Source organism: Chiloscyllium plagiosum, chromosome 2, assembly GCF_004010195.1.
Source record: "Chiloscyllium plagiosum isolate BGI_BamShark_2017 chromosome 2, ASM401019v2, whole genome shotgun sequence".
In the NCBI taxonomy this organism is placed as follows: domain Eukaryota; kingdom Metazoa; phylum Chordata; class Chondrichthyes; order Orectolobiformes; family Hemiscylliidae; genus Chiloscyllium; species Chiloscyllium plagiosum.
The window spans coordinates 128,803,927-128,829,549 of record NC_057711.1 but is presented as its reverse complement, the minus strand read 5'-3'; the positions used below and the strand labels follow the sequence as shown (position 1 = coordinate 128,829,549).

The following is a 25,623-nucleotide window of genomic DNA, read 5'->3' as shown; positions in this document are numbered from 1 at the left end:
TCTAGGTGGACACTGTCAAATTTGGGTTTGCAACACCAACCACTGGCAGCTAGTCACTGGCATGTACTGTTGTCTCAACTGAGTCTCAAAGTGAAAAGGCTCTTGCCTTGAACGAGATGTAGTTTATTGTACGATGTCAGTCAGGTAGATGTTACAGGAGCAAAATGAAGTCTAAGTCTGTTTTCCCTGCCACATTTACTGGTTTTCTTGACAGTGAGACTACTAATGTCTGATATCTATCCAGCAGACAGTGAGTGTGTGAGCTATGCCTCATTGATCTAAATGTGAAACTTTGAATGATGGAGGGTTTTGTAGCTATTTCAACTGAGGCAGTGGACCATTATCTGGATGAAAATAATGTGCAAAGATATGAGGACAAAGCAGAGATTGGCTTTGTTGGAATGACTCTTAATTGAAGGAGTGTTTACAGGTGTGATGGGCAGACTGACCTCCACCTGCACCTTCCAACTTCAGTAATTCGGCAAATCATTTGTACTTAGGAAAAGTTTATCAGCTGTTTCTATTTAAACTGTCGACCTGTTACATAATGTCTTCACATGCCCATGCTGTCCCCTCCTTTTCAACCATTTCATATCACTGTTTGGTCTTGGTAAGTGATCTAGAATCAGAGTAAATTGCTCTGTACTTTGCATTTTTCTACAGTGTGTCTGCTGCTATTTTGGTCAGTTAGTGTGGATAAGAAGGTACTTGGATTGCTGATGTAAGCAAGAATAATTTGATTTTGTCAAATGCTCTTTCCTGGTTCATTTCTCAACACCATTTCTTTGACCCTGTTGTAAGAAAACCACTATAGTTTTACTACACCATCAGGCTGCTCTCCCACGGATGCCGGATTAACCTGAGGGTCACCACACCTCAGGGGAGGGGAGGGGAGTATCCCTCATGGTAATCTCAGCAAGTGTGGGAATTGAATCCATGTTGTTGGTGACACACTGTATTTGTAAGCCAGCAGCCCAGCAAACTGCGCTCCTTTACTTTATTCTAAAAGCTGTCTCAAAGGCTCACTAACTTTAAGTTAGGAAACAACTTTATCACCTGCTTTACTATCCGAAGGAATTTTTGAAGCTGAATGATGTTTCTTGCTGGTAGAAATCCCTAATGGCCTGGGTTTTATGGGAGTCTACTATGAGGCCAATAGATTGTGCCTAAGACATTTTGTTTTTGGTTGTGCAAACTTGTATTTCTCATTCAATGTTAGACATGAGTTTTCAAGTACTTTTGATGCTAACTCTTTGGCCATCTTCTTCCTTTGTGTATCCATGTATTAGTATGAGGTCAATTACTCCACCAACAGCATAGAGTCGTAGGGATGTACAGCATGGAAATAGACCCTTCAGTCCAACTCATCCATGCCGACCAGATATCCTAGATAAGTCTAATCCTCCTTGCCAGCATTTGGCCCATATCCCTCTAAACCCTTCCCATTCATATACCCAACTAAATGCCTTTTAAATGTTGTATTTGTGCCAGACCAGGCCAATTTACCCTATCCATATCCCTCATGATTTTCTAAACCTCTATAGGTTGCCCCACAGCCTCCAATACTCCAGGGAAAATAGCCCCAACCTATTCAGCTTCTCCAATCCTGGCATCCTTGTAAATCTTTTCTGAACCCTCTCGCATTTCACAACATCCTTGCTAAAATGTCTTCCAAAATGTTTGAAAATTTCTGAGGCAGGTTGTTTCTGAATTTGGAAACTAGTTAAAGCAATAATGCTCAAAAGGTGTAATAAAGGTAAGCTTTCTGGAGAATGACAGAATGTACTGTTAGCATCTAGTTGTGGATATGGTACTGTTAGCTAGTTCTGCTAAACTTTCATTCACACATGTTGGGTGAATGTCCTGTTCCACGGCTTTATTTAATTGTGTTAGGTACATTCCAGAACATCATCTCATTGGCACTTTAATTGGTGAAATTATTCCTCGTCTAAACATATAATTTATTTCTTCTTTAATGTTATCCAATTGTGGGTGTGGCACTTTCCTTGGTGGTTACCAGTCTATGGGCTTGGATTTATCCCAGGGGTAATGTGGAACTGTCTTCAATTTCTCCAAACCCGTAAAAAATCTTGGAGAATTACTTTGAACTTTATTTCCTTTGTCTCCATCTGCAATCTCATTGACCTTGCAAATTAATTTCAGCTTTAAACATGCATTCCTGCTTAATAGAGAACATTATTGATTCTGAATAACATAGACATTTTTTGATTTCTCTGCCTGTGTACTTGAACTTTGCGCACTTAATTTTTACACTCAACTTCCTCAGGTCCCTGTGTTTTCATTTCAGGATGGCTACAATTTAATCTTCATAAACCATTTAAGCTCGTTCAATGACACTCAGATCTTCACCGAATTTACCAAGTTTAAACGGTGCACGCACTAACTTCCCTTAAACATTTGTGGCATTTCCACTTCTTGAATCTGCTTTGGTTTCATAGACTTCCTCCATTCATTCCCATATTTTGTACAGTAATTTTTCACAATTTGCTGAAATGTCCCATTCTGTTGCAGTTGTGGTATTTTGGACAATTGTCCTGCTTGCGTGGCTCATTACTACATTACCCTCAGCGATTAAACAAAGGCTGCAAGCTCACAAAAAGGCTACAGAGAGGAATCAAATAAGGATTTTACTTTGGTCTTTGCCAAACTAAAAGATGGTGACAGTAGCCCAGTTGAAAACAGAGCAGTACTGTATACTGATAGATAACAAAGAGATGATAAAGAGACTGGCAGCGCTCCAGGTAGAGGAAGCATCAGGCCCAGATATTGAATGCATCTGAGATTGCTGAGACGCAAGGAAGCACAAATTTTGCAGGTGTCTCTGAACAAAGGACTTCCTCATGGTGCTTTTATTTTGAAGTTTTTTTTGGCAATGATGTCATGTTATTGTCAATTTGGGCAGCAGTCAGTTCGGCTTAAGTCTTGGCTTGAATTGGAAGTTTTCTTTCATTTTGTAAAGTTTTTGTGTTATTTCTTTTCTAATAAAAAGGAAAACACATCTATTTCTTTACCTGGTAGGTTTGAAGGTTTTTGTCACAATTGGTCTCACTTTTCTCTTCATTTGGTGACAAACCACCACTTACAACCAATCCAAATCCTGTTGCTAGGCAGCTTCTATTTTCCCAAAGACACCTGGGCAAGCATGACCCACAAGGATCAAAGTCCAGTCACTAGTAAAACTAGATACTCCTTGTGTAACCATTAAATGACCATCTTGTTCATTTCTTTCCTTCACGTTACAAGAAATAAAGCTTAGAATCCGACTTCTAATTTCCAGTTTATATTTCCAAATAAAATATGTGCTGTCCTTGCAATGTGATCTGGCATCACTGAGCAGTCAAGTTATTGGTAAATATTTCATATCAATCTCCTCTACATTTCCAAGCAGGTTTTGTAGATGTAGATGGAACAGCAGGATCTTGGTGTTCAAGTGCATAGATAACCTCAAAGTTGCCACCCAAGTGGATAGGGTTGTTAAAAAAGCATACGGTGTTTTGGCTTTCATTAAAGGGGGATCGAGTTTAAGAGCCGCGAGGTTTTGATGCAGCTCTACAAAACCCTGGTGAGACCACACTTGGAATATTGTGTCCAGTTCTGATCACCCTATTGTAAGAAAGATGTGGAGGTTTTGGAGAGGGTGCAAAGGAGGTTTACCAGGATGCTGCCTGACTGGAGGGCTTGTCTTACGAAGAGAGGTTGACAGAACTCAGACTTTTCTCTCTGGAGAGAAGGAGGAAGAGAGGTGACCTGATTGAAGTATACAGGGTAATGAGGGGCATGGATAGAGTCAATAGCCAGAGGCTTTTCCCCAGGGCAACATTAACTGGCACAAGGGGTCATGGTTTTAAGGTGTTAGCAAGAAGATATAGATGAGACGTCAGAGGTAGATTCTTTATGTATAGAGTTGTGAACGTGTGGAATATGTTGTCAGCGGTAGTATTGGAAGCAGAGTCATTAGGGACACTTAAGCGACTGCTGGACATGCACATGGATAGCAGTGAATTGAGGAGTGTAGGTTAGGTTATTTTATTTTATATTAGGATTAATCCTCGACACAACATCGTGGGCCTAAGGCCTGTACTGTGCTGTACTTTTCTATATTTTATTTTCTATGTTGAAACCTTATTACACTAGAGAATGAACTAGAGAAACAAGTCAGTTACTGCCCTGCAGAGTGAGGAATCAAATCGAGATGATGTGGATTTTGAGGTGCCTCAAAATAGATTAAAAAATGAAGAAGTCCTTGAGGAGTTGGATAGGTTAGTAAGCTCAGGAGCATGGACTGCAGTTGAAGGATTTGTTGCTGCTGTATAAGGACATATGTAAGAATCAGATGGGGAGGATGAATGCTATTGTACATGATGTAGACTTAGCAAATATTGCTCCAACAAAACAATACCCCTGTCAGTTTAATCCTTTCAAAGCCAGACAAATCCAGATGTAGATGGAGGCCATGCTCGACGAGGACATCGTTGAACCAAGCCAGAGCGAGTGGAGTTCACCAATTGTTTTAGTTCCCAAACCGGATGGGACTCAACAATTCCTCATGGATTATTGGAAGGTCAAGACCATTACAGAATAGGACTCACAGTCCTCCAATCTAGGAATTGGCTATATCAAGGAAGTTGGACAAGCCGGTTACATCACCAAGTTGGACTTAATGTGTGGTTACTGGCAGGTACCTTTATCAGAAAAGGTAAAAGAAATTTCTGTGTTTGTAACCTAAAATGGGCTATATCAGTTTCAAGTGATGCCCGTTGAAATGAAGAACGCACCCACCATATTCCAAAGACTCATGAACAGAGTTGTGGCTGGGTTAACAAACTGTGCAGTCTATTTAGATGATGTAGTAATCTTTAGTAAGCCCTGGAAAGATCACATGGTACAGTTGGCAGAGCTCTTTGATGACTGAGAAGCAAAACTGGTAATAAATCTAAATAAAACTGAATCCGCGAAAACAGAGGTCATGTTCTTGGGACATAACATCGGTAATGGAAGGTTAACCCCACGGAAGGCAAAGGCGAAGGTCATCAAGAAGTTTCCATGACCAACCTCGAAGAAAGAGGTGCTTCAATTCTTAGGACTCAGTGGATTCTATTTGAAGTTTGCTCCAAACTTCAGCAGTGTAGTTGTACTGTTAACTGACTTACTGAAGAAGAACACCAAGTTTCAGTGGACTGACCATGCCAGGAGACATTCGACCATTTGAAATTAATATTAACCACTAAACCAGTTTTAGCTACACCAAACTTTTCAAAACCTTTCAAAGTTGCCCTCGATGCTAGTGACATTGGAGTTGGAGCTGTACCCTGACAGGAAGATGAGGATGGGATTGAACTGCCAGGTGGTGACTTTTTTCAAAGAAGATCAACATCCACCAGAGGAAATACTCCATAATTGAAAAGGAAACGATTGGGTTTGGTACTGGCCTGACAACATTGGTCGTGACATACACACTACAATGTGTCAGAGATGGTTGTGTACACGGATCACAATCCACTTGCACTCTTAGAACGCTTTCAAGACAAGACCATAAAGTTATCTGTATGTTCAGGTAATGTGTTTAAAGAATAGAAAAAAATGAAGCCATCTTATAATTACGATGGTACATTTTTTCTTAAGGGGGAGGTGTAATGAAGATATGGTAATACTGTACCTTTTTAAGAGAGTTAAAAGCTATCAGAACTCTCTGACACAGCACCAAGTGTTATCAATAAGGTAACAATGTAACACTTGGTCAAAAGCTAGATTAGCTGGGTTGCCTGGAGATGATAAAACAAATAAATTCAGCCAATCAACTTGAAATATACCCCAAAAATACCAAATTCCAATCCAGTTTGAATTTAGTATATTGACAATAAAAAAGCCAATGACACAATCTGATGCTTTGGGGATATAAGACTGGGGAAATCTGAACAGTTGAGAGAGAACTGCCAAAAGACCAACAATAATTGGCTGCGAGTCAGAACTCTGAGAGGTACCTGTCTAGATAAGGGGTTTGCACGGAGAAAAAAACATCAACACTGACCCGGAGAGCAACTTGTTGAGCCGAAGGGCCTGTTTCCACACTGTAATCTAATCTAATGTAACACTTGGTCAAAAGCTAGATTAGCTGGGTTGCCTGGAGATGATAAAACAAATAAATTCAGCCAATCAATTTGAAATATACCCCAAAAATACCAAATTCCAATCCAGTTTGGCTTTTTTATTGTCAATATACTAAATTCAATGACACAATCTGATGCTTTGGGGATATAAGACTGGGGAAACCTGAACAGTTGAGAGAGAACTGCCAAAAGACCAACAATAATTGGCTGCGAGTCAGAACTCTGAGAGGTACCTGTCTAGATAAGGGGTTTGCACGGAGAAAAAAACATCAACACTGACCCGGAGAGCAACTCTACAGAGGAAGACATAAAAACAAGATTTGATCGCTGGCTGGTTTTGACATTTGAATTTTTGATCAATCGTAATCGTTTTACCAGACTAGTATCATAGGAAAGTAAAAGATAGGTTAGAGGAAGGAGTTGTAAATAGTTGCTAGTTAATGATTCTCTGTTATACTTTAAGAAATAAAGTTGTTAATTTTAACTTTAAATAGTGACCTTTGGGATAGCTCTTGACCTCTCGAATTTTCAGATTGCTGTACAGCATAGATCTTTTCTGTGCAAGTTTAAATTAGCTGGGGGGAGGGATTTACCCTATGCCATAACAGCTCCCAACATTGTCTGTCTGTGAGATCACCAAAGTTCCTATTGTGATAGAAGAGACTAAAAATACTTGCGTTATATCATTTCAGGATTTAAAAAAATAATGAGACCTGGACAGATTTGATGCCAGAGGAAGGTTCAAAGATACAATTCCATCAATCGATCCACCCAGAAAGTGCAGCATTCACATTCAAGGAAAGTTTACATGTGAGCTACTTGATATGGAACACATTGGCAGCATCTACTGTGTGGTTCATCACAGACTGGTGGAGTTGAATTGCATGTGAAGGGAAGTGTGATCAGGTAATGGTGCAAAAGATGGTATCTAAAGCTTTCCCTAAACAGGTAACCACACAAGATTTCAGCACAAGAGGAACTGAATCACAAGTTTACAACAGCTAAGTTCTTCTCCAAGGTTCAGGGACACTTAGCCTGGGAATCTTAGGAATTCTGAATGAACTGCAGATGCTGTAAAATGCAAAACAACAACAGAAGTTGCTGGAAAAATCTCAGCAGGTCTGGCAGCATCTATGTTTTGGGTTGGGTGACTGCTAGATCTGTTGAGCCTTTGCAGCAATTTCTGGTTTTGAATCTCAAGAAGGTGCCATCTTCAGAAGCTCATTTGCAAGAGAGCACCTGTTGACCTAACGGTCTGTCAAGATCTGTTCCAGCACCGTAGGGACCAAATTACAGAAATAGACACAAAAACAGAGACTGTGCTGATGATATTGTTTGTAGTGGTAAAATTGAAAGAAGAACATTTTTGGCACTTTCACCCACTAATCACTCATTATAAAGGGACTTGTTTACAGCAGGAGAAAGAATAAAAGGGACCTTGAAGGGCACCTTTTTTTACACAGAAGGTGGTACGCATATGGAATTAGTGGTTGAGGCGGGTACATTAACAACATTAAAAAGTTATTTAAAAAGCACATGGATGGGAAAGGATTAGAATGATGTGGGCTAAGTGCAGGGAAATGGGGTTAGCATGGATGGACATCCTGGTCAGCATGGACCAGTTTAGGTCAAAGGATCTGTCTCTGTGCTGTCGGATTCTATGACTCTATAACTCTATCAGCTCATGGAATAATGTGAACTACTGGAGAACTACAAATTTGGGCAATATCTGGAAGATGTGGCCCTGGTTCGAGCTAGTTTGTTGTCTTAAGGGTAGTCCAACAGGAATGTCTGGTGGAGGCTAGTGTGACCTAGCTCTCTGCAAATAATGAAAGAATTGTAACAAAGCCAGGCAGCAGAGAGCAAAATAAGCACAAAATGTTCAAGGAAAATTGTAACAATAGATAAGGGAAACTATAAACAAAATTAAAAGCAAAACAATAAAAAGCCTGATGTGGCAGCATTTATGTTGTCCTTCGGAACTTGGTATTGGTAGATCAGACAATTTGTTACAGCTGGCTTTACATACAATTATTGCATTTACAAACTCAGTGTCAAGGTGAGTATTAGACTAATTGGTTATAGTAGAAGATTATGCATCTGGCATGTTCATGCTTCAAGTGATCAGTTATCATAATGACTGGGACCTTAGCTTCTTCAGGTCACATGCTGTGAAGTAATGATGACAGCATGAGCATTTCTCTTAATGGAATACTACGTATTGTTGCATTAAATGTAAGACAAAATACCAGCGATCTGTCATCATGAAAGCACAGCTGATAGAGCAAACTTTTGTTCACACTGTCACACTTGATGAACCAGCAGAAGTTATATATCTCAAACGTCACAAAGTTCACTATTCTTCTGTCCTCTTATGCCAGAGGAAGGTTCAAAGATACAATTCCATCAATCGATCCACCCAGACAGTGCAGCATTCACATTCAGGCAAAGTTTACATGTGAGCTACTTGATATGGAACGCAATGGAAACATCTACTGTGTGGTTCATCACATAGACTGGTGGAGTTGAATTGCATGTGAAGGGAAATGTGATCAGGTGATGGTGCAAAGGATAGCAACTGAAGCAATTGGATAATAGTTTTTAAACTTTATTTACCTCTGTGTAAATATACTTGAAAAGCCACATGAAATATCAAAAGTTCATTCAATTTGGAGTCAATATCTCAAATACCGTGATCTACTGCGCTGACCAAGCAGTCAGTTCAGTATGACAGTGGGAAGGCTCTCTGTCAGTAAGTTTTATTTAAGGCAAAGTTGCATTATTATTATGAGATGTTGTAAATAAATTGTAACGGTGACATGTATACTCCCTACATTATATTTCTATGACGGAGTGTGTGTATACTCTCCGCATTACATTTCTATGACTGAGTGTGTGTTTTTGCATTGATTATATGGACCACTTCATCAACCGGAATGTTTGATCAAGCAGCACATTCCTGGTCCCAGAGATGCTGGTTAATAAAATGCTGTATCGTCTTAACTTTACACTCTTGACAAGGAATGGCTCCTGCCTGTATTATATAGTGGGAGTTTGGGTATACATCCCTCAGACACTTACACCCAATAAAATGAATGTTTTGGAATTCATGGTCATTATAATCTAGATGTGTACTTGTGAATGAACATCCATTCCTCCATTCCAAAGAGCCCAGCCCTAATTTTAAAAAAAGCAAGTAATATCCATAATAATAGAACATTCTAACACAGAAAAAGATAGGTCTTCATTGTATTCTGAATTCTTCTTTTAAAATCAAAAAGTGAATTTTGAAAGAAAACAAAACCTCTTTTGGCGAAGCAGTCGGATGGTAGTTTAGAGCAGAGAGAATCTAAATCTTCAAGAAGGTGGTGACGGGTCTCTGTGCTCCTGTCCGCTTGTTTTGGGCTGCTTGAGAGAATGAGTGGAGTGTAAAGTGAAAAGATGAGTAATGACGGGATGAGCATCAGCAGATTCACCGAATGGTTAAATCAAAGGGTAAGATGCAGGAAAACTGATGGAACCAACAGGGTTGGATGATCGTAGACAGTTTGTGCAAAAGGAGTGAGAGAATAGGAGTAAGTGTCAGCGGTTTTGTATTTTGGGTGAGCGGTTCTGTTGCACATGTGTTGGTGCAGGACATTCTGAAATGTTTATCCAAATACCTTTCAAATATTGTAACTGTACCCATGTCCACCACTTCCTATGTAAGTTCATTCCACACACAGACCACACTCTGTGTAAGGAGTTTGCCCCTCATGTCCTTTTTAAATCTATCTTCTCTCATCCTGAGAGTTCAGATGGGAGTCATGATCCTTAGAAATTAGTGTTAATATGCCCCATTCTACTGCACTCTATTGCATCAAGTACTCCACTATTTAAAGCTCCATTTCCCAGAAGCTGAACCCACAAATCCTGCGGATAGAGTTATTTTAATATTTGGATTGGGCAGACCAGAATGTTGAGGCAGGAGAGAGGATTCCACGGTTTCCATGAGTAAATAATCTAAACAGCACTCTGCAGCCAGCTGCCCTTGCCTTCAGCTAAATGGAATTAAAAATAATCCCAAGTTTGTACAGGGAATGGAGGGTCTGTTTTGAAAAGCTGTCTCTGCAGTGAATCTCTCTTTAACAAAATGCAGAACGAAGGCTCCATTTTCTTTCAGTCGGTGTGGGATCTCTGGCTGTTTTGAGACCTGAACAGGACAAATTATCTGCCTAACCACAAAGTACCCCCAGGAATTCTCCAAAACTACTGCTGAAATGATTTGGAATGGTGGGAGAAAGGTGCAGACACCCAGCACCCAAAACAGAGTATTTCAATAATGGATCGAAACTTGGCATTCCAATTTCCATCACAATTTCAGTTTTCAGTTAGGATTTGCTGCTATGGGGCCCTGGAGTTTAGGCCTTTAGTATTTTGAAAGCTCACTGAATTTAATGCAGCCAAAGTTTCAAGGTTGGCATGGTTGCCCCATAGTGGCTAGACTCAGACAAACATCAGTAATTTAAACATAAACCATGTAATGTTAAGTTTGACTGATAGTTCAGTTTTGAATTGAACTGTCATCAATGATGTAAATCTAAGGGATTTGGCAATAGTTTTGGGGAACTTAATTAAGTTGAATTGTTCAGCTCAGAAAAAGAATGAACTGTAGTTTGAACTCTGAGGTCACTATAGCTTGAGTGCTTATAAGGAACCTTGGAGAAAGAGGTTGCACAACGTTTAATGTAAATTAGAAAGAATAGTTAATTATGGTAAAGTTTGTGCACATTTGTTAATGTTTGCTTGAGTTACTACGTAATATTTCAATAGTAGACATTTATGTGCAAACTTTACTGTTATTTTTCATTTGTCTGTTGTTGAATAAAGGTTAGTTGATAGTCAAAATGTGAAACAATGTCTGATATTACATATTATTATAAAGTCACAGAGACATAGAGATGTACAGCACAGAAACAACCCATCCATGCTAACCAGATATCCTAAACTAATCCTGTCACATTTGCCAGCATTTGGCCCATACCCCTCCAAACCCTTCCTATTCAGATACCCATCCAGATGCCCTTTAAATGTTGTAATTATACCAGCCTCCACCACTTCCTCTGGCAGCTCATTCCATACACGCACCACCTTCTGTGTGAAAACATTGCCCCTATAATCCTTTTTAAATCTTTCTGTTCTTGCCTTAAACTTATGCCCCTCTAGTTTTGGACTCCCCCACCCCAAGGAAAAGACCTTGATTTTTAAGGCGGAGGTAGAGAGATTATTTACTAACAGTCAGGCAGTCAGCAGTTACTGGGGTTAGGCAAAATCGTAGGGTTAAAGTCCACAGTCATATTTGCCATGATCTTGCTGAAAGGTGGAACGGACTTAAGGAGCTGAAAGGCATATGTTAACTCTGAGTTTGTACGATCATTTGTTCATCTATGATAATTCCTGAACAACACTTTCAGAGCGTCTTTCTAAATCAAAATCTGAATGGCAATGAGAGTTTTGTCACTTCAGATGCAGATAATAAATCGAGAAAGTAATAAAATAACATTTCACAACCCGAAAAAAAAAAAAAAATCTTTGGCAATAACTTTACAATAACCCCCTGAGGTGAAAGTGACAGAATCTGAGTGAGGGTCCATTATAAACACTGTATCGCTTTACTTTCCAGTCACTCCAACCAGACTCTGACTGTGTCTGAAAACCACAAAAGGACAAAGCTGCACTTGATCAGAGTTAGCCCTCCCACTATCATTTTCAAATAACTTGCTGATATTTGACTGTCCAATTTCAAGAAGGGATTAAGGGATGCCTGTTGATTACAAGCGAACAGCAACAAATGCTCGCCAGCCAGCGACACCCGTGTCATAGAATCCTATTGAGTTCACACGGACCCTCCAAACAGCATCCCACCTAGACCTATCCCTGTAGATTCCCAGCCAATCCAACTAACCAACACATTGTGGGAAGAAACTGAAGCACCCAGAGGTAACCCACTCAGACATGGGGAGAACATGCAAACTCCACACCTGAGGCTGGAAACAAACCTGGGTCCCTGGCACTATGAGGTAGCAGTGCTAACCACTGAGCCACCACGTGATGTACAAGTGAATATAACAAAAAACTTTGCTTGACCATAATCGGGAGAAGATGAAGCAAGACTGAGATGAGGTAACGGAAACGCTCCTGCATGAGTTCCAACAAAGGATAATCCATCCAAAACTGGAGAAGATACGTATTGAAGGTGCACTACGTGCAATTCACACAGAGCTTACTATTTGGCTCATGATTCTGTCTCATGTGTTTCTATTCAACTTATTTCCTCTCACCCTATCATTCTCTCCTTGCATTTATTTTTCTGTCCCAGGCTTATCTTCTCTCCTGTTTATGCATTTTTGCTGTTTCCCTTATTCACCACAACTACTCCAGGAGGCAGTGAGTTCCACCAGAGAGGGTCATTTAATATTTTAATATTTTCTTACCATCAAATGGCGATGACATTGTTTTCAGTTTGTGGCTTTGCCATCGCTTTTAATTCTGATTTTTACTGAAATTAATAGGAATGGATGGCCATTCACTGCAGTTATAACCAGTTACTGCTGTAGAAATTAGATAGGAATGGATAGCCATTCACTGCAGTAGTCATCTATTACAAGGGGGCATAGCTTTAAATTAAGGGTTGGTAGGTATAGGACAGATGTTAGGGGTAGGTTCTTTACTCAGCGAGTTGTGAGTTCATGGAATGCCCTGCCAGTAGCAGTGGTGGACTCTCCCTCATTATGGGCATTTAAGCGGGCGTTGGATAGGCATATGGAGGATAGTGGGCTAGTGTAGGTTAGGTGGGCTTGGATCGGCGCAACATCGAGGGCCGAAGGGCCTGTACTGCGCTGTATTCTTCTATGTTCTATGTTCTATTATGTGCAGAATGGTTAATAATCCATAAACTAAAGATTGTATTCAAAATAAACCAAAAACATTTTAAATCAGATTTTTCCCAGTCAGTTCAGATATAGTAGATCATGGAGGCAGAGAAACCAATAGAAAGGAAACAAAATTTCAAATCTAATATTCAAGGAATGAATTTCCCTGCTGGTCAAATGGTTAAAGTTTGATGTTTTTACTGCTGCAGCCAAGTTTGATTCTTGCTTCAGGAGATATATTTTTAGTTCTGAAGAAACATTTCTATTTGAAAAATTTGTCTATCTTTTCTCTTCAAAATGCCAAAGAAGCTGTATAAATTCATTTTTTTCTGTTTTGATATCTAGACAATAAAATTTGCTTTCCACTTTTATTGTCTTTTCAATTTAGTGAGTATTGGAGAATACCCAGAGTGGAGTTGTTATTTTTCAGTAACACACCATAGGCCAGGCATGGCACCACAATACTCAAGGGCAGTTGTAATAGTTTAACAATATCATTTCAATATTGAGATATAAATCTGAATATTAAATGCACCACATTAACACTTAATTTCAAAATAATGTAAGTTGAACAAAATGGGCAATTGTGACATGGTGGACGTTGTAACAGTTAGAATGGTGATTTCTTTTTTGTATACTTTCAATGACAAAGAATGAAAGGGTATGGGTGAGTCTTGCTAAAGTCCATACTGAATTTGAAGTAACATTAACAGCAGTTCAACCTTCACCCATACCTTATGTCAAGGGAAAATATTTTTCTGTCTTTTAGACCAAATGTGGATTTGCAGTTGCCAACAATGAGATAAGCTCAGTGATAGGCTTTGGGGCCACCTCCTCTTCACATTACATTCATCTATGGAAACATTGGCATGCTGTCAGTTGCCCTTTCAATAAGAAGTGAAGGGGACTTCACTCAGTTGTTAACTGATCTCCATGTTACTTTTGATATCCAGTTTGCTGCTAACCACTGCCCCACATTCACGAACAAATGCTGTAATGTGAGCAATTTTGGGCTCACCATTCTACTAAAGTTTTTTTTATTCATTCAGGTATGGGCTTTGCCGGATAGGCTAGCATTTATTGCCCGTTTCTAATTTCCCAGAAGGTAGTTAAGAATCAACAGCTTTGCTATGGATCTGGAGTCATTTGTAGGCCATAACAGAGAAGGATAGCAGATTTCCTTCCCAAACGGGCATTTGAGTCATAGAGTTATACAGCACGGAAGTAGACCCTTTAGTTTAACTTGCCCATGCCAACCAGATTTCCCAAACTACAATAGTCCCATTTGCCTGAGCGTGGCCAATATCACTCTAAACCTTTCCTATTCATGAAACTGTCCAAATGTTTTTTAAATGTTGTGACTGTACCTGCATCGATCACTTCCTCTGGAAGTTCATTCCACCTATGAACCATCCTCTGTTTGAAAACGTTGTCCCTCAGGTACCTTTTAAATCTTTTTCCTCTCACCTGAAAATTATACCCTCTAGTTTTGAACTCTCCAACCCTAGGGAAAAGACCTTTGTTATTCACCTTATCTGTGCCCTTTTATAAAGTCACCTCCTCAGCCTCCTACCATCCAGTGAAAAAGTCCCAGCCTATCCAGCCCCTTCTTATAACTCAAACCCTCCAATCCCAGTAACATTGTTGTAAATCTTATTTGCACCCTCTCCAACTTAATAATATCTTTCTGATAGCAGGTGACCAGAACTGCACACAATGTTCCAAAAATGGCCTCACCAACATCCTGTACAACTGCATTTAGTGAACCAGAGAGATTTTTCCTGACAAACGGTAATGGTTTCATGTTCATTGTTCGACTCTTAATTCTATTCTTTTTACAATTGATTGAATAAAAGTTCCACAAGTTGTCATATGAAAATTACCTGGGTCTCTGATAATACCACTAGACCATCACCTCCCCATGTAATGGCCCATGATTCAAGAGTATTAGCAATCCTTCAGGGATGAGTCAGCCCTGCTAATGTAGACTAGGAATTGTGAAGGCTCCTCAACATGAAGGCACTCTCACTAGCCTGAATGTCAGTTAATAACTGCCTGCAACTGGAAAGGTCATTGAATTGGAGAGATGCTGAAAACTCTTGTCGGGCCATGGGTTAAATCTTTTGTGACAGTAGCCCCTCCTCTGCAAGGAGGCCAGCTCCAAGGAGGTTGTTGCCTCCAAACCCAGTGCAGGAGCTGCTCTGACCAAACCACTGGCAAGCCTTCTCCACCACCCCCACTGGGGTCCGAATTATACAAATTGGCCACCAGGCTGCCATCAGATGAGAGTCAATCTGTTTTCTAACTTACTTCTAGGAAATGCCTCTGGTGGTGGGAATAGCTCCCGAAAGATCTTCTCCTCCCCTCTCCATCTCCAAGTCTGCTACCTTGGGCCTTGAAAGCTCAACCAAATCTACATCACCTTGGTATAATGTTGGGTTACAACATGTAACAAAATGCATGCTAAATACTTCCTTATTTGTTCTCACATATAGCCGACAGATTTTCCAGACGTCTGCTCCTATATTCCGAGAACTGTTGTGAACATGTGGAGAAAATCTCTAATTAAGTCACAAAAACTTGGATATTTAAATTTATACAGGGTGCTCCCTACTGAGTATTCTTCTTTGAAATAGTAAAATAATCTTCAATTGATTCAAATCAGAGCCAAAGAATGAAATCAATCGCAGAATAATTCCTGCAACCTGCAGATTATTTTGCAAACAACACTTTGGTTCATCACATTTGAATGGGAAACTAATGTTATTTAAGGTTGCCTTATTACTTGGATTTGTTCGTAGAGTCAATAGGTGATAGAAATATTCAGAGATAAGGTTTCTGTTTTAATAAAGAACAAAAATGTCTTAATGTTCGAAAGAAATAATTAGACTGCTGACCTGGTAACAGTTCATTATTGTTGCTAATGTACAATCAACTTAAATTTGTATGAAAGTTGGCTATTTTATAGCTGCACATATGGGATACAGATTTTTTTGTGTGTTGCAGTGATGTGTATGGTGAGTCTATTCCAGTAAGAAGTCTTGGTAATACCCAACATAAACTGCAGTGAGTGGCACTATAAGCTATTCCATGTATATTCATTGATGTAAACATTGGCATGATGTAAAAATACTCTTACAATCAGAATTCAAGATTGGAGAAGGTTACAGAGAGTGCGAACGCAGCCCAGACAACCACAAAGGCCAACCTCCCATCTATAGAATCCATCTACCAGGCCCGCTATCAAGGAAAGTCCGCCAGCATTCTCAAAGATCCATCCCACCCTGGCAATGTTTTTCTCAAACCTCTACCATCAGGGAGAAGGTACAGAAGCCTGAACACACGCATTAGCTGGTTTCAAAACAGTTTCTACCTTAATGGTGTTAGAATACTGAATGGACTCATAATCTCTTAAATTCTTGTTTTTGCCACTGTTTACCTATTATTTACTATCTATGCTACTTAACTCTGTGATCTGCCTGTATTGCTCGCAAGACAAAGCTTTTCACTATGCCTTGGTTCATGTGACAATAAATTCAATTCAATTCAATTGACACAATTGTTAACTGGTTTGCATGTTACTTTTGACATCCATGTTGCTGCTAACTACTGCACCAGTATCATGAACAAATGCAGTAATGTGAGCACTTTTGACTGGAATTGCAGAATGACAGGAATAGAACCAGTCCATGATGGAGCTACAGATCATTTGGTACATAATTTGTAGAATAATATAGGTTGATTGAATATTCTTCATTAGGTTAAATGAGAGGTGATTGTTATTATCCAAAAGACAGATTTTCTACCTCAAATGGTCGGTTACAACAGAGCAGAATGGCTGAAGAGGCACAGGGAAATCAGTCAGGAATTACCAATCTAAAGATTATTGGGCTGCTGTACAATTTCTAATGAATTGAGCATGGGGATGGGATTCTTGCTGTGTGGTTAGATTACATGTAGAAAATGAAAAACTCATGATTCTGTTCAGTTTCCTCTTTTGAGCTAATTTTCTATCCACAAATCATACTTTACTCAGAGAGGCACAGTGGCTAGCACTGCAGCCTCAAAGTGCCAGGGTTTAGATTAGAGTGGTGCTGGAAAAGTACAGCATGTCAGGCAGCATCCAAGGAGCAGGAAAATCGATGTTTCGGGCAAAAGCCCTTCATCAGGAATGGACATTCGATTTTCCTGCTGCCTGACATGCTGTGCTTTTCCAGCACCACTCTGATCTAAACTCTGGTTTCCAGCATCTGCAGTCCTCACTTTTGCTCTCAAAGTGCCAGGGACCCAGGTTCGATTCCAGCCTCAGGTGTCTGTGTGGAGCTTGTTGTGCTCCCCATGTCTGCATGGGTTTCCTCTGGGTGCCCCAGTTTTTTCCCACTGTCCAACAATGTGTAGGTTAGGTGGATTGGCCATGCTAAATTATCCATAGTGCCTCGGCTAGGTGGATCAGCCATGGGAAATATAAGGTAAGGGAGTAGGTCTGGATGAGATGCTCTTTGGAGGGTTAGTGTGAACTTGATAGCCTGAATGGCCTGCTTCCATTTGGTAGGGATTCTATGGTTCACTCTTGTGGTCTGATGCCTTTTACCTCCATCATTCATTGTCAAATTGAGCTGTTTTTGATCTTATGATGTTTCCCACAACAGGGGCTCATTGACTGTTATGTGCTTTAAAGGGTTAAATATGAAAGATAAATGGAGTAAAGAAGAATGCATTCAAGTCACTTGAGCTGATGAGTCATGTGGTTCACCCTTGGAAGCAACTTTCTACTTTTAGTAATATTCTTGATTCATTGAATCATGCAACAGAGAGTGAGACCATTCACACCACTATTTGAATGCTGGCTCCCAGAAGGGGCCATCAAATTGGTTCCAATTCCTAGCTCTATTTCATTCTTTATATATTTTTCCTTTTCCACGAGATATCAAATTCTGTGATAATTAATAATGAACATAGATTACAGAATGCTTGAATGCATACCAGCAAAGATTGAAAATCTTACACCAATCATCTGTCCAATGTTGCAAGTTTTTTTTGTTTAATGAATATATTTTGGAGACAAGGGAGAGTATAGAAAGGCATATTATCTTCGTGACATCTGTGCACATTCTTTCATGTAGATTTTTTTTGTTCAAGTCCTGCAGCTATGTTTAAAAATGCAAAACTTGAAGTGAATCACTTTTAACTTCAACCAGGGTGGTCTGGAATACAGATCATCCAGCTGTTTTATTATCTGCTTATTGTAGGGCCTGTGTGTTGTATGATCTCTGTGTTTTAGGGCCCACCAGTCTTTGTGGTGCAGAGTTCATCCATTGGTAATTCACTAATGTCCAGGTGGTGAAGTTGAAAATGAGCACTGATAATTCCCGAATACTGAGACGTATATCATTCCATTAAAGATTCCTAATCCACTGAGAAATGAATTGAAATTACACATTTTTAAAATAGTGACACCGACTACAAATATTTATGGTACTGTTATCAGCCTGGGAGGGCTAAAATGGCAGCAATGTCACTTCTAGCTCCTCTTGGCGTGGCCCAGATAGCATGCCATACTTACAGGGGATCTAACATGGACATTCTATGTGGCTGTGGAAAGATGATTTGATTTGATTTGATTTGATTTGTTTTATTATTGTCACTTGTACTTAGGTACAGTGAAAAATGTTGTTGTTGTGCAGTACAGACGCATTAGGGTAGTAGAACAGAGTGAAGAATACAGTGTTACAACTACAAGGAGGGCACACAAAGAGCAAGATCAACATTACATATTAAAATTTGAGAGGTCCATTCAGAAGTCTGATAACAGCAGAGAAGAAGCTGTTCTTGAGTCGGTTGGTACATGTGTTTAAGCTCATGTATCTTCAGCATGACGGAAGAGATTGGAAGAGATTATAACTAGGGTGGGACGGGCCTCTGATTATGCTGGCTGCCTTTCAGAGGCAGCAACAAGTGTCACTGGAGTCCATGGCTGGGAGATTAGCTTGCATGATGGACTGGGCTCTATAGTTTCTTGCAGTCCTTGGCATAGCAGGTGCTATACCAAGCTGTGATGTACTGGATAGAATGCTTTCTATGATGCATCTACAAAAATTGGTAAGAGTCTTTGTGGATATGCTGTGTGATGAACAGATATGAAGATTGATGTCAATGATCAGTGATTAGTGCTATCATAGAAAACAAGAAGTGGAGGTCTGGTAGCATCTGTGGAGAGAGAAACAGAGTTAACGTTTGACTTGGACTGAAGGATTTGTTTCTGTGTTGTATGACTTTATGATTCTATGACTCAATGGAAAATGTTAGTGTAGAGGTAAAAAAGGAAGGACTGATTATTTTAGCAACTAATGAACTGAGGTAATGTTATTGAGTTGAAAGTACAAAACAATTTTATCCAACAACAAAGCTATAAATACATTGAACTATTCACCTTTATGTACCCTTTTGCTATATCGCTGTGTTGCTATGCAGTGCTAAACCATGGCTAGATTATGGCTGGTAGAAGGTTGCTGGTTCTGTACAGGAGTCTACAGATAGCAATGGAGGATGGCCTCAAGCATTTAAGCCCAGTTTTGGATACACAAGCTCAGCAAGGGTGGCGTCCATTCTGGTTGGCTGAAAATAATCACCAGGGCACTGGGAGAGTGACAATTTAGAAGTATCAGATCAAATTATTATGGTTCTTCATTAGATATTTAATCTTGATCCACCCTGTAAAAGAAACAATACTGGCTGGTCAGGAGGTAGAGTTTTGGGGAAACAAAAAGCAAAAGGGGACAAAGTGAGGAAAGGGATGAGGTTGAAAACAGAGGTTCATCGTCACATTATCTGCACCAATCACCTCATGCCTGATAGAAGGATGAGGGTGAAATAGAATTTGAAAAGCTGCATAGGGGGAGGTATAACTCCATTCTGAATGTTCTTGGTTACACAGGGCATAGTGAGCTCAGTCACTGGCGACCTCCTACTGACCTAGGAAATGCAGGTACACCTGTGCCCTGTTAGTTCTCTTCTCCGCTCTATTTCTCTGAATCTCTGTTCTGCAACAAAGAGAGATAACAGTCAGAAAGTGTATTACAATGTACATGGGTGATCTACAAAGAAGAACAAAGAAAATTTACAGCCCAGGAACAGGCCCTTCGGCCCTCCAAGCCTGAGCCGATCCAAATGTACTGTCTAAACCTATTGCCCAATTCCTAAACATCTGTATCCTCTACTTCCCACCTACTCATGCATCTGTCCAGACGCATCTTAAATGAATCTAATGTGATTGGAACAGTAATCTATGTTCCTTCCTTCTAAATCCTTCAACCACTAGAAATAATCTGGTCCATGTTTAGCAATGAGTGTAAAAGAGAAGGCATCAACACTCATTATTACTGAACAGATACACAAATGCATGGTTAAATGAAGAAATCCAGAAGTTGTGGTTGCAGTCAGCTTACCTGCTCATAGCTGACGTTCTTGTATCCTGCCAGGAGGTTTAGTGTTGAATCACATGCATTAAGTTGCTGAAGCAACCCTCTGATTACTTATTAATATGTGAGAAAATAATTGGGTATTAATGACTGAGTGAATTGTTAACATTGTAGTAAGTGTTAATTATTGCAAAACCACATTTCTGGTTAGTTATCATGTATAAAGTTCCATTCTTCTTGTTTATATTTTCTGCCTCACTCTTTTATCTTTCTCTCTCAATCTTGTCTTTCTTCCCAATCTTTATTACTTTTTATGTATTTGATTTGAGTCAGATTTAGATGCATTGCTTAATGTTTCCTCATTCAAATACTTCATGCCTCAGTAAGGTGTGTCAATCTGATTGGTTGAAGAGCTTTGTTTGTTCTTGTCCTTGACACATGCATATTGTAAATGTTCTGTCGAAGGTGCCATGCTGGATCAAATCCCAGATTATAACAGGTCTACACTCAAAACTCAACAAAAAACTTGGTGGGCAATTCTCAAAAAGTGCTGCAAGCAAGTGGGTGGGAGAGGTGGTCCTTTGCCATGAGTATAAATAATGATAACACAAGTACTTCTGTTAAAAACCTTTTCAAATGCTCAGTGTTTAATTTTTTTCCATCAATCATCCGATGAAATACTTTGCTTTGTTGGTGGCCTTGCAAACAAATGTTACAAATGGTGCTATAGGAATGGTGCAGGAGAGAGAGAGATTCAGATACCTGGATGATTGGGGCTCATTCTGGGGTAGGTGGGACCTCTACAAACAGGATAGTCTATACCTGAACCAGAGGGGTACCAATATCCTGGGGGTGAAATTTGCTAATGCTCTGTGGGAGGGTTTAAACTAATTCAGCAGGAGGAGGGGAATCTGATTATAGCTCCAATGTACAGGACATTGAGAGTAGTGAGGTCATAAATATGGTTTCAAGGTTGCAAGAGTGTACCGGAGGGAGGAAGGTGGTTTGAAGTGTATCTGTCAATGGCAGGAGCATCCAGAATAGGGTTGTTGAACTTACAACATGGATTGGTACCTGGCAATTTGATGTTGTGGCCATTTTGGAGACATGGATAGAGCAGGGACAGGAATGGTTGTTGCAGGCTCCAGGGTTTAGATGTTTAAGTAAGAACAGAGAAGGTGATAAAAGAGGGGGGAGGTGTGGCATTGTTAGTCGAGGACAGTATTACAGTGGCAGAAAGGACATTTGAGGGCTCGTCTACTGAGGTAGTATGGGCTGAGGTTAGAAACAGGAAAGGAGAGGTCACCCTGTTGGGAGTTTTATATAGGCCTCCGAAAAGTTCCAGAGATGTAGAGGATAGGATTGGAAAGATTATTCTGAATAGGAGCAAAAGTAACGACATAAAGATAGTTGTTATGGGGGTCTTTAACTTTCCAAATATTGACTGGAAATACTATAGCTCGAGTACTTTAGATGGGTCAGTTTTTTTGTCCAATGTGTGCAGAAGGGTTTCCTGACACAGTATGTAGACAGGCCAACAAGAATCGTAGCTAAGGAAGAGATTGCAGATTCTTTGGCTTTGATCTTTATGTCATCATTGTCTACAGGAGTAGTGCCAGAAGACTGGCAGATAGCAAATGACCCCTGGTTCAGGAAGGGGAATCGAGACAACCCCGGTAAGTATAGGCCAGTAAGTCTTACTTCAGTTGTGGGTAAAGTGTTGGAAAGAGATAGGATTTATAAGCATCTAGAAAGGAATAATTTGATTATGGATAGTTCAACATGGTTTTGTGAAGTGTAGGTGATGCCTCACAAACCTTATTGAGTTCTTTGAAAAGGTGACCAAACAGGTGGATGTGGTTGATGTGGTGTATTTGGATTTCAGTAAGTGTTTGATGGTAGGTTATTGCACAAAATGTGGAAGCATGGGTTCTTTGAAAAGGTGACCAAACAGGTGGATGTGGTGTATTTGGATTTCAGTAAGTGTTTGATGGTAGGTTATTGCACAAAATGTGGAAGCATGGGATTGAGGGTGATTTGGTGGTTTGGATCAGAAGGTGACTAGCTGAAAAAAGACAGAGGGTGGTAGTTGATGGGAAATGTTCATCTTGGAGCTCAGTTACTAGTGGTTTACAGTAAGGATCTGTTTTGGGCCACTGCTGTTTGTCATTTTTATAAATGACCTGGATGATGGCATTGAAGGATGGGTTAGTAAACTTGTGGATTACACTAAGGTTGGTGGAGTTGTGGACAGTGCAGAAGGATGTTGCAGTCTACAGACGGGCTTAGATAAGCTGCAGAGCTGGGCCGAGAGGTTGCAAATGGAGTTTACTGTGGAAAAGTGTGAGGTGATTCACTTTGGTTGGAGTAACCAGAATGCAAAGTACTGGGCTAATGGTAAGATTCTTGGTAGTGTAGATGAGCAGAGAGATCTCGGTGTCCAGGTACATTGATCCCTGAAAATTGCCACCCAGGTTGATAGGGTTGCTAAGAATGTGTATGGTGTGTTAGCTTTTATTGGTAGAGGGATTGAGTTTTGGAGTACAAAACTCTGAAACTCTGGTGTGGCCGCACTTGGAGTATTGCAGACAGTTCTGGTCACCGCATTATTGGAAGGATGTGGAAGCTTTGGATAGAGTACAGAGGAGATTTACCGGGATGTTGCCTGGTATGGAGGGAAGGTCTTATGAGAAAAGGCTGAGGGAGTTGAGGCTGTTTACATTAGTGAGAAGAAGGTTAAGGGGTGACTTAATAGACACATACAAGATAATCAGGGGATTAGATACGGTGGACAGTGAGTCTTTTTCCGCCGATGATGATGATTAGCACAAGGGGACATAGCTTTAAATTGAGGGGTAATAGACATACGACAGATATCAGATGTAGTTTCTTTACTCAGAGAGTAGTAGGGGCGTGGAATGCTCTGCCTGCAACAGTAGTAGACTCCCCAAATTTAATTCTGGATCAGTGGTGCTGGAAGAGCACAGCAATTCAGGCAGCATCTGAGGACAGGCAGCATCCGAGGACAGGCAAAATCAGTCAGGCAGCATCCGAGGACAGGCAAAATCATTCAGGCAGCATCCGAGGACAGGCAAAATCATTCAGGCAGCAATTTAAGGGCATTTAAATGGTCATTGGATAAACATATGAATGAAAATGGAATGATTTAAGATAGATGGGCTTCAGATTGGTTTCACAGGTCGGCGCAACATTGAGGGCCGAAGGGCCTGTATTGCACTGTTATGTTCTATGTTTTATGTCGTATGTGCTTAGGATCGAATGGACAGGGATATTGAACAGAGCAATAATGACAAGCATGGGTAGATACTACTCCGAACACACCAGATTGGAGCTGCCTACTGATAGCACAGTTCACCTGGATGAAGACGCATTTAAGCAGTTTTTAAATGCATAAGCTTACCCATTTAAAGCTTTGTAAATTAATATGGTCTGTGGGAATCCAATAATTTTTATCAATAAATTTAAATTATTTTCTTTCCCAAAGTTTTCATTAGAATTATATATGTCACGATGACTTTTCTGTTTCCCTTAGCGAAGGATAAATCTTCCTTAAATGAATACAACTAGCTATAGCTACTTATTTTGGACAAAATTGCTCTCTGGAGATTCTGTGAAAACATTGTGGTTCTGTTGTAAAACTGTAGGCCATTAGAGAGCACTCATAAGAAAACCACAAGTTCATTGCCAACTAGTTACACTGCAATAAAGGAATGGATTGGGTCAATGCATTTGTAATTAAGCCAATGAAAGGAGTGTCACCAAAAGTTTTGCTTTTCTGGTTTATAGAATCTTGCATTCATCAGACTGGACAACTCATCAGCAATAGATATCCATTACATATGGATACATGGACACATCTGTTCATTAAGAAATCTTGTACCATCAAACTCATAAATACTGTTTTGCACTGATTTGTTTTTATCATAATGCTGTTCTTAGCACATCATGTAATCAATCATTTTCACCACTACATCCAAGGTTATTGAGCTTTAAGATTTATGCATAAAGTATGCATGTATCTTATACATGTTAATCCATAAATTTAATATTCATGTCACACAACAACAATGGCATTAAAACTAATTTATCAAATTCATTTCTGTTGTAAAAGTAAAATATAATAAAAATGCCAATCTCCTGCACCAATGACAATAATTTCTAATCATGTCTTAATGTCCTTACCACTATCTTCTCCTGTGAAAATCATCAATAGATTCAGGCATTTTCATCATCTAATTGTCAATGGCATTTACATTCAATTAGTACACAGTTTGCAATTTAATGTACAGCATCAATATATTTTATAAAATAATTTCAAAAACTTCTACAGAATCTCTGTCTTATGTTGCCTTACCTTTTCACACATTGCCAACTCATTCAGAGCTTAGAGGTTCCCGCCTCAGGCGACTGACTGTGTGGAGTTTGCACGTTCTCCCCGTGTCTGTGTGGGTTTCCTCCGGGTGGGTTGCGCTTCGGCGGGGCGGTGTGGACTTGTTGGGCCAAAGGGCCTGTTTCCACACTGTAAGTAATCTAATCTAATCTAATCTAATCTAATCCTTTTGTCTTCCTTGTCCTTTAATACAGACACAAAACCAGGTACTTTGTCATTTTTGCCAGCAAGATTAATAAAGAGAGAAGACACATTACTGTACGGCACTGAGCTACATCAATATTACACCTCCAGCAAATGCCAGTAACGATGTGGCAAACACACGCATTTGCTTTAACCAAATGGTCATGTCATACAAGGAAGTGAGGACTGCAGATGCTGGAGATCAGAGCTGAAAATGTGTTGCTGGAAAAGCGCAGCAGGTCAGGCAGCATCCAAGGAAGAGGAGAATCGACGTTTCGGGCAAAAGCCCTTCTTCAGGAATGAGGAAAGTGTGCGGCCACAGTCAGTGCTCTGTATCGCTATTGTCTCGGCAATAGGCCACAGTCAGTGCTCTGTATCGCTATTGTCTCGGCAATAGGCCACAGTCAGTGCTCTGTATCGCTATTGTCTCGGCAATAGGCCACAGTCAGTGCTCTGTATCGCTATTGTCTCGGCAATAGGCCACAGTCAGTGCTCTGTATCGCTATTGTCTCGGCAATAGGCCACAGTCAGTGCTCTGTATCGCTATTGTCTCGGCAATAGGCCACAGTCAG

The 25,623-nt window shown here is 40.1% G+C and overlaps 1 long non-coding RNA gene across 1 annotated transcript; it reads left to right on the top strand.

Annotated features, from left to right (window-relative positions):
• The first annotated feature begins 565 nt into the window (after positions 1–565).
• LOC122539427 lies at positions 566–25,133 on the top strand. The gene is made up of 3 exons (XR_006309078.1): positions 566–610; positions 6,821–7,034; positions 25,063–25,133. It is a non-coding gene; the product is annotated as an uncharacterized LOC122539427 (long non-coding RNA).
• Positions 25,134–25,623: the final 490 nt, after the last annotated feature.